The sequence below is a fragment of the Oncorhynchus clarkii genome, chromosome 12 (assembly GCF_045791955.1).
Source record: "Oncorhynchus clarkii lewisi isolate Uvic-CL-2024 chromosome 12, UVic_Ocla_1.0, whole genome shotgun sequence".
Taxonomy (NCBI): domain Eukaryota; kingdom Metazoa; phylum Chordata; class Actinopteri; order Salmoniformes; family Salmonidae; genus Oncorhynchus; species Oncorhynchus clarkii.
Genome location: NC_092158.1, coordinates 93,322,727 through 93,331,801, shown reverse-complemented (window position 1 = coordinate 93,331,801; position 9,075 = coordinate 93,322,727). Strand labels below are relative to the sequence as shown.

The window sequence follows — 9,075 nt, the reverse complement described above, 5'->3', positions numbered from 1 at the left end:
TGCCAGGAAGAGTAGTTGCCGCTTTCGCAACAGCTAATGGGGGATCCTAATGACATTCTAAATACCCCCCCGGCTTAGAATGTAATGGCTTTTAACTTGTCATAACTAGTGTTACATACACAATACCAGTCAAACGTTGCGACACACCTAATCATTCAAGGGTTATTATTTATTTGATTTATTTTAAAGACATCAAATCTATGAAATTAACACATATGGAAGTCACGCCCTGACCTTAGAGAGACGTTTTATTTCTCTGTTTGGTTAGGTGTGTTGTGGGTGTGGGTGGGTATGCGTGTTTTGGCTTGTCTAGGGTTTTGTATATCTAGGTTTTTAATTTGTCTAGGTAAATGTAGGTCTATGGTGGCCTGAATTGGATAGGTCAGGGTGTGTTGTGGTGTGGGTATGCTAGTTTTGTCTTGTCTAGGGTTTTGTGTATCTAGGTTTTTATTTGTCTAGGTAAATGTAGGTCTATGGTGGCCTGAATTGGTTCCCAATCAGAGGCCGCTGTTTATCGTTGTCTCTGATTGGGGAATCCTATTTAGGTTGCTATTTTTTCCCTTTTGGTTTTGTGGGTTCTTGTCTACGTGTAGTTGCCTGTCAGCACTCGTTTTATAGCGTCACGGGTAGTTTTTGTTGTTTTTGTTAGTTTGTTCAGTATTCATTCGTCTAATAAAAGAGATTGCACGCATGCCACGCTGTGCCTTGGTCTCCTCCATACAACGACCGTGACAATGGAATCATGTAGTAACCAAAAAAAGTGTTAAACAAATCTAAATATATTTTATATTTGAGATTCTTCAAATTACCACCCTTTTCACAGATAAACATCTTTGCACACTCTTAGCATTCTCTGAACCAGCTTCATGAGGTTGTCACCTGGAATGCATTTCAATTAACAGGTGTGCCTTGTTAAAAGTTAATTTGTGGAATTTCTTTCCTTCTTAATGCATTTTTGAGCCAATCAGTTGTGTTGTGGCAAGGTAGGGATGGTATACAGAAGATAGCCTATTTGGTAAAAGACCAAGTCCATATTATGGCAAGAACAGCTCAAATAAGCAAAGAGAAATGACAGTCCATCATTACTTTAAGACATGAAGGTCAGTCAATCCGGAATATGTCAAGAACTTTTAATGTTTCTTCAGGTGCAGAGAATAAATTAATTAGAGTTACATTTTGATTTAATAATTATTATTATTTTACCTTTTGCAGCCCAAATAAATGCTTCACAGAGTTCAAGTAACAGACACATCTCAACATCAGCTGAGACATTCACGACTGCGTGAATCAGGCCTTCATGGTCAAATTGCTGCAAAGAAACCACTACTAAAGGACACCAATAAGAAGAAGAGACTTGCTTGGGCCAAGAAACACGAGCAATGGACATTAGACCGGTGGAAATCTGTCCTTTGGTCTGATGAGTCCCAATTTTAGATTTTTTGGTTCCAAGTGCCATGTCTTTGTGAGATGTAGAGTAGGTGAACGGATGATCTCTGCATGTGTAGTTTCCACCGTGAAGCATGGAGGAGGAGGTGTGATGGTGTGGGGGTACTTTGCTGGTGACACTGTCAGTGATTTATTTGGAATTCAAGGCACACTTAACCAGCATTCTGCAGTGATACGCCATCCCATCTGGTTTGTTGGGACTATCATTTGTTTTTTCAACAGGACAATAACCCGACACACCTCCAGGCTGTGTCAGGGCTATTTGACTAAGAAGGAGAGTGATGGAGTGCTGCATCAGATGACCTGGCCTCCACAATCACCCGACCTCAACCCAGTTGAGATGGTTTGGGATGACCGCAGAGTCATTGAAAAGCAGCCAACAGAAAATATATTTTGATTTTGTTTAAAAAAAACACTGGTTACTACATGATTCCATATGTGTTATTTCATAGTTTTGATGTCTTCACTGTTATTCTACAATGTAGAAAATAGTACAAATAAAGAAAAACCTTTGAATGAGTTGGTGTGTCCAAACTGTTGACTGGTATTGTATGTATTGTATGTATGTATGTATGTATGCATGCATGTATGTGTGTATGTGTGTATGTGTGTATGTGTGTATGTATGTATGTATGTATGTATGTATGTATGTATGCATGTATGTGTGTATGTATGTATGTATGCATGCATGTATGTGTGTATGTATGTATGTATGTATGTATGTATGTATGTATGTATGTATGCATGTATGTGTGTATGTATGTATGTATGTATGTATGTATGTATGTATGTATGTATGTATGTATGCATGTATGTGTGTATGTATGTATGTATGTATGTATGTATGTATGTATGTATGTATGTATGTATGTATGTATGTATGCATGTATGCATGCATGTATGTATGTATGTATGTATGCATGTATGCATGCATGCATGTATGTATGTATGTATGTATGTATGTATGTATGTATGTATGCATGTATGTGTGTATGTATGTATGCATGTATGTGTGTATGTATGTATGTATGTATGTATGTATGTATGCATGTATGTGTGTATGTATGTATGCATGTATGCATGTATGTGTGTATGTATGTATGTATGCATGTATGTGTGTATGTATGTATGCATGTATGCATGTATGTGTGTATGTATATATAAAACTAAAAAATCCAAGCCGTGAGGTCGAAGGAATTGTCCGTAGAGCTCAGAGACAGGATTGTGTCAATGCACAGATCTGGGGAAGGGTACCAAAACATTTCTGCAGCATTGAAGGTCCCCAGGAACACAGTGGCCTCCTCCTTCTTAAATGGAAGAAGTTTGGAACAACCAAGAGTCCTCCTAGTGCTGGCCGCCCCCGCCAAACTAAGCAATCCGCGGAGAAGGGCCTTGGTCAGGGAGGTGACCTAGAACCCGACGGTCACTCGGACAGAGCTCCATTGTTCTTCTGTGGAGATGGGCACCTTCCAGAAGGACAACCATCACTACAGCACTCCACCAATCAGACCTTTATGGTAGAAGGAAGTCACTCCTCACTGAATGGCACATGACAGCCCACTTGGAGTTTGCAAAAAGGCACCTAAAGGACTCTCAGACTATGACAAACAAGATTCTCTGGTCTGATGAAACCAAGATTGAACTCTTTGGCCTGAATGCCAAGCATCACATCTGAAGGAAATCTGCCACCATCCCTACGGTGAAGCATGGTGGTGGCAGCATCATGCTGTGGGGATGTTTTTCAGCAGCAGGGACTGGGAGACTAGTCAGGATCGAGGGAACAATATTCGGAGCAAAGTACAGAAAGATCCTTGATGAAAACTTACTCCAGAGCGCTCAAGACAGACTGGTTGAAGGTTCACCTTCTAACAGGACAATGACCCTAAGCACACAGCCAATACAATGCAGGAGTGGCTTAGGGACAAGTCTCAGAATGTCATTGAGTGGCCCAGCCAGAACATCTCTGGAGAGACTTGAAAATAGCTGTGCAGTGACTCTTCCCATCCAACCTGACAGAGCATTGGAGAATCTGCAGAGAGGAATGTGAGAAACTCCCCAAATACAGGTGTGCCAAGCTTGTAGCGTCATACCGAAGAAGACTAGAGGCTGTAATCGCTGCCATTTACTTACGTAATGTGATATTTCTGTATTTTATTTTTATTTTTACAAGTTAGCAAACATTTCCAGAAACCTGTTTTTCCTTTGTCGTTAAGGGTTATGGGGTATTGTGATGTCATTATGGGGTATTATGATGTCATTATGGGGTATTGTGATGTCATTATGGGGTATTGGGATGTCATTATGGGGTATTGGGATGTCATTATGGGGTATTGTGATGTCATTATGGGGTATTGTGATGTCATTATGGGGTATTGGGATGTCAGTATGGGGTATTGTGATGTCATTATGGGGTATTGTGATGTCATTATGGGGTATTGTGATGTCATTGTGGGGTATTGTGATGTCATTATGGGGTATTGGGATGTCATTATGGGGTATTGTGATGTCATTATGGGGTATTGGGATGTCATTATGGGTTATTGTGTGTAGATTGATGAGGGGGGAAAAAAAGATTTCATCCATTTTTCAATAAGGCTGTAACGTAACTGAAATGTGTAAAAAAAAGGTCAAGGGAGTCAGAATACTTTTCGAATGCGCTGTATATTTGTATACAGGAGAATGGAGATCATGTTTCAAGATTGTGAGATTTCTAGCTGACGATAACTGAAGGCACCAGAGTTATAGCCTTCTCACTTTGCCAGAAATTCAAACATAAACACACAGTCTAATTTTATCTTAGTTTTTGTCAGCTTTAAACTGTTACGTTTTCAACTTTGAACTTTGGTCGTTCAAAAAAAAAACTGTATTACTGTTAACTCTGTAATTTACTTTTTTTTACAGTCTAATATAGTTTGTTTTGTTGTAGTCTATATGCAGTACTATTTTTAGGTGTTGGTCATTAGTTTACTGGGACTGTTTCATTGCGGTACATAACGATACATCCTCATTCTGATAAATAGTTTTGCATCATGCTCCATCCACCGAGTCGTGCAAAGAACAATAAAAAGTTCAATTCGCGTCATATGTAAAAGCATTCATTTAAAACTAGTGCTTTTTCAACATAGGCAATCCAAAAAGCGTGGGACAGTGCTGGAACTGAACCAACGGCAGGTATCAACGGACTGACGAATGACAGCCACCAATGCGCTTTTCGTGTCATCTAAAGGGCGTTCCTGATTACACGGAACGCCCATATTATGAAACGCCCCGAATTGCGGTAATGCAATTACACCATATTGAGTTGTCTTGAAACCAACATGTGAAATCTCACATTTAAAACCCATCTCGTTTTTTGTCTCCATCTCCAAATCTATTGGATGAGAAAACCAGAGGTCTCGTCCCTTCTAACCTTCTTCTCCAATGGGCTTTGAGAAGGAGACGAGGAGCTAGGATTTTAATATTTTATATTCTTCCCCATGTCCTCTAGCCCTTGCACACTGTTGCTCTAAACGGTCTCGTTATGAATGGATTTCCTCAGAAGGGAGGAGGTGGTGGTGGTGGTGGGGGGAAGGAAAGGATGTATTTCTGCATCAGCGAGTCAAGCAGCTTTGGTCACACCCTTCCCCCGCCTACATGTCCCCCCTCCCGGGACGAGAGAGGAGCTTTACCGCCCGCCATGTTGATAGAGCAGGAGTCAGAGACGTGTAAAAGCCTGCTTAGCGAACTAAACGACACATTACGGGAAGGGTTAGAAAGAACATTTATCCAACAACCACAACAAATAAGTCAACTTTCCTGGTATTTTTTTTGTCTTGGATGGTGACTTCTTTGATCGTATGGGTTGTACAATTCCTGGATATTCATTTACTCTGTAGAATAACTCGGGAAAAAGGAAATGGTAAGTTATTCATTGTTTTTTTTTGCTTTCCAGGTTGTTTCAAATCTCCTTGGGATGCTTTTGGGTGAATGTCTCCACCTAGCACTTAAACCTAGCTAGCTAACGTTAGCCAGTTAGTTAGCCAGTTAGTTAGCTAACAAGGGTTAGCCTGTTAGTTAGCTAACAAGGGTTAGCCAGTTAGTTAGCTAACAAGGGTTAGCCAGTTAGTTAGCTAACAAGGGTTAGCCAGTTAGTTAGCTAACAAGGGTTAGCCTGTTAGTTAGCTAACAAGGGTTAGCCAGTTAGTTAGCCAGTTAGTTAGCTAACAAGAGTTAGCCAGTTAGCTAACAAGAGTTAGCCAGTGAGTTAGCCAGTGAGTTAGCCAGTGAGTTAGCCAGTGAGTTAGCCAACAAGAGTTAGCCAACAAGAGTTAGCCAGTTAGTTAACAAGGTTAGCCAGTTAGTTAACAAGGTTAGCCAGTTAGTTAACAAGGTTAGCCAGTTAGTTAACAAGGTTAGCCAGTTAGTTAACAAGGTTAGCCAGTTAGTTAACAAGGTTAGCCAGTTAGTTAACAAGGTTAGCCAGTTAGTTAGCTAACAAGGTTTAGCCAGTTTGTTAGCCAGTTAGTTAGCTAACAAGGTTTAGCCAGTTTGTTAGCCAGTTAGTTACCTAACAAGGTTTAGCCAGTTTGTTAGCCAGTTAGTTACCTAACAAGGTTTAGCCAGTTTGTTAGCCAGTTAGTTACCTAACAAGGTTTAGCCAGTTTGTTAGCCAGTTAGTTACCTAACAAGGTTTAGCCAGTTTGTTAGCCAGTTAGTTACCTAACAAGGTTTAGCCAGTTTGTTAGCCAGTTAGTTACCTAACAAGGTTTAGCCAGTTTGTTAGCCAGTTAGTTACCTAACAAGGTTTAGCCAGTTTGTTAGCCAGTTAGTTACCTAACAAGGTTTAGCTAGTCTGTTAGCCAGTTAGTTACCTAACAAGGTTTAGCCAGTTAGTTAGCCAGTGAGTTAGCTAACACGGGTTAGCCAGTGAGTTAGCTAACACGGGTTAAGCCAGTGAGTTAGCTAACACGGGTTAAGCCAGTGAGTTAGCTAACACGGTTTAGCCAGTGAGTTAGCTAACACGGTTTAGCCAGTGAGTTAGCTAACAAGGTTTAGCATTTGCTATCTTTTTTTAGTATCGTTGTAGCTAAGCGAACAGTATCGAGAAGGTGTTGTAGTTAGCTAGTGGCATAGCTACTGTGTTGGAGTGACTCCCTAATTATAAACCCAGATAAAATGCAACAATTTAAATCCTAAAACATGTTCAAACAACAAAATTGTTGGAACTTTAAAAAAAATGTTTTTACTGTAAACTGAAGGAGTATGGAGTAGAGGAGAGGGGTGGTTGGAGTAGAGGAGAGGGGTGGTTGGAGTAGAGGAGAGGGGTGGTTGGAGTAGAGGGGTGGTTGGAGGAGAGGAGAGGGGTGGTTGGAGTAGAGGGGTGGTTGGAGGAGAGGAGAGGGGTGGTTGGAGTAGAGAAGAGGGGTGGTTGGAGGAGAGGAGAGGGGTGGTTGGAGTAGAGAAGAGGGGTGGTTGGAGGAGAGGAGAGGGGTGGTTGGAGGAGAGGAGAGGGGTGGTTGGAGTAGAGAAGAGGGGTGGTTGGAGTAGAGGAGAGGGGTGGTTGGAGGAGAGGAGAGGGGTGGTTGGAGTAGAGGAGAGGGGTGGTTGGAGTAGAGGAGAGGGGTGGTTGGAGTAGAGGAGAGGGGTGGTTGGAGTAGAGGAGAGGGGTGGTTGGAGTAGAGAAGAGGGGTGGTTGGAGTAGAGGGGTGGTTGGAGTAGAGAAGAGGGGTGGTTGGAGTAGAGGGGTGGTTGGAGTAGAGGAGAGGGGTGGTTGGAGTAGAGGGGTGGTTGGAGTAGAGGGGTGGGGTGGTTGGAGTAGAGAAGAGGGGTGGTTGGAGTAGAGAAGAGGGGTGGTTGGAGTAGAGAAGAGGGGTGGTTGGAGTAGAGAAGAGGGGTGGTTGGAGTAGAGAAGAGGGGTGGTTGGAGTAGAGAAGAGGTTGTGGTTGATGTAGAGAAGAGGTTGGAGTAGAGTAGAGGGGTGGTTGGAGTAGAGAAGAGGGGTGGTTGGAGTAGAGAAGAGGGGTGGTTGGAGTAGAGAAGAGGGGTGGTTGGAGTAGAGAAGAGGGGTGGTTGGAGTAGAGAAGAGGGGTGGTTGGAGTAGAGAAGAGGTTGTGGTTGATGTAGAGAAGAGGTTGGAGTAGAGTAGAGGGGTGGTTGGAGTAGAGAAGAGGGGTGGTTGGAGTAGAGAAGAGGGGTGGTTGGAGTAGAGAAGAGGGGTGGTTGGAGTAGAGAAGAGGGGTGGTTGGAGTAGAGAAGAGGGGTGGTTGGAGTAGAGAAGAGGGGTGGTTGGAGTAGAGAAGAGGTTGTGGTTGATGTAGAGAAGAGGTTGGAGTAGAGTAGAGGGGTGGTTGGAGTAGAGAAGAGGGGTGGTTGGAGTAGAGAAGAGGGGTGGTTGGAGTAGAGAAGAGGGGTGGTTGGAGTAGAGAAGAGGGGTGGTTGGAGTAGAGAAGAGGGGTGGTTGGAGTAGAGAAGAGGTTGTGGTTGATGTAGAGAAGAGGTTGGAGTAGAGTAGAGGGGTGGTTGGAGTAGAGAAGAGGGGTGGTTGGAGTAGAGAAGAGGGGTGGTTGGAGTAGAGAAGAGGGGTGGTTGGAGTAGAGAAGAGGGGTGGTTGGAGTAGAGAAGAGGGGTGGTTGGAGTAGAGAAGAGGGGTGGTTGGAGTAGAGAAGAGGGGTGGTTGGAGTAGAGGAGAGGGGTGGTTGGAGTAGAGGAGAGGGGTGGTTGGAGTAGAGGAGAGGGGTGGTTGGAGTAGAGGAGAGGGGTGGTTGGAGTAGAGGGGTGGTTGGAGTAGAGGAGAGGGGTGGTTGGAGTAGAGAAGAGGGGTGGTTGGAGTAGAGGGGTGGTTGGAGTAGAGGGGTGGGGTGGTTGGAGTAGAGGAGAGGGGTGGTTGGAGTAGAGGAGAGGGGTGGTTGGAGTAGAGGGGTGGGGTGGTTGGAGTAGAGGGGTGGGGTGGTTGGAGTAGAGGGGTGGGGTGGTTGGAGTAGAGAAGAGGGGTGGTTGGAGTAGAGGAGAGGGGTGGTTGGAGTAGAGGAGAGGGGTGGTTGGAGTAGAGGAGAGGGGTGGTTGGAGTAGAGGAGAGGGGTGGTTGGAGTAGAGGAGAGGGGTGGTTGGAGGAGAGGAGAGGGGTGGTTGGAGGAGAGAAGAGGGGTGGTTGGAGTAGAGGAGAGGGGTGGTTGGAGTAGAGGAGAGGGGTGGTTGGAGTAGAGGAGAGGGGTGGTTGGAGTAGAGTAGAGGGGTGGTTGGAGTAGAGGAGAGGGGTGGTTGTATTGGTGAGGATATTTTTTGTTGTTGTTCCAACAACTTTTTTTTGGGTGGGGGGGATTTTTCATTCAATAAGTTCTTGTAACGAACATGCTAATTTGTAGATAACCATAACTTAAAAACAGGTTTTAAATGAAGTTAGTTAGATGTTGTAGTGAAGTCACACAGATTTTCAACCGTTTTAAATGTGACAGAAAATGTAAATTGTTTTGCTAACGTTTAGCTACGTAGTTTGTTTCCTAAATATTTTGAATTAATTGTTTAGCTAACTAGCCGGTTAGCTAGATATGTATTTCAGAAAAGGCGTTGATGACAATTTTGTTAGTCCATCGATCCAACATAACTGGTTTAAAAACTAAAAACTGCTCAACTGAAACGTTTAGTGTTTTTAGG

The 9,075-nt window shown here is 43.4% G+C and overlaps 1 protein-coding gene across 1 annotated transcript in view; it reads left to right on the top strand.

Annotated features, from left to right (window-relative positions):
- The first annotated feature begins 5,112 nt into the window (after positions 1-5,112).
- Positions 5,113-9,075, top strand: part of LOC139422370 (epsin-2-like) — a 43,312-nt gene continuing 39,349 nt past the window's right edge. Inside the window, exon 1 of the mRNA XM_071173574.1 lies at positions 5,113-5,344. The gene's annotated coding sequence lies outside the window, so the exon portion shown is untranslated. The remainder of the gene's footprint in view (positions 5,345-9,075) is intronic.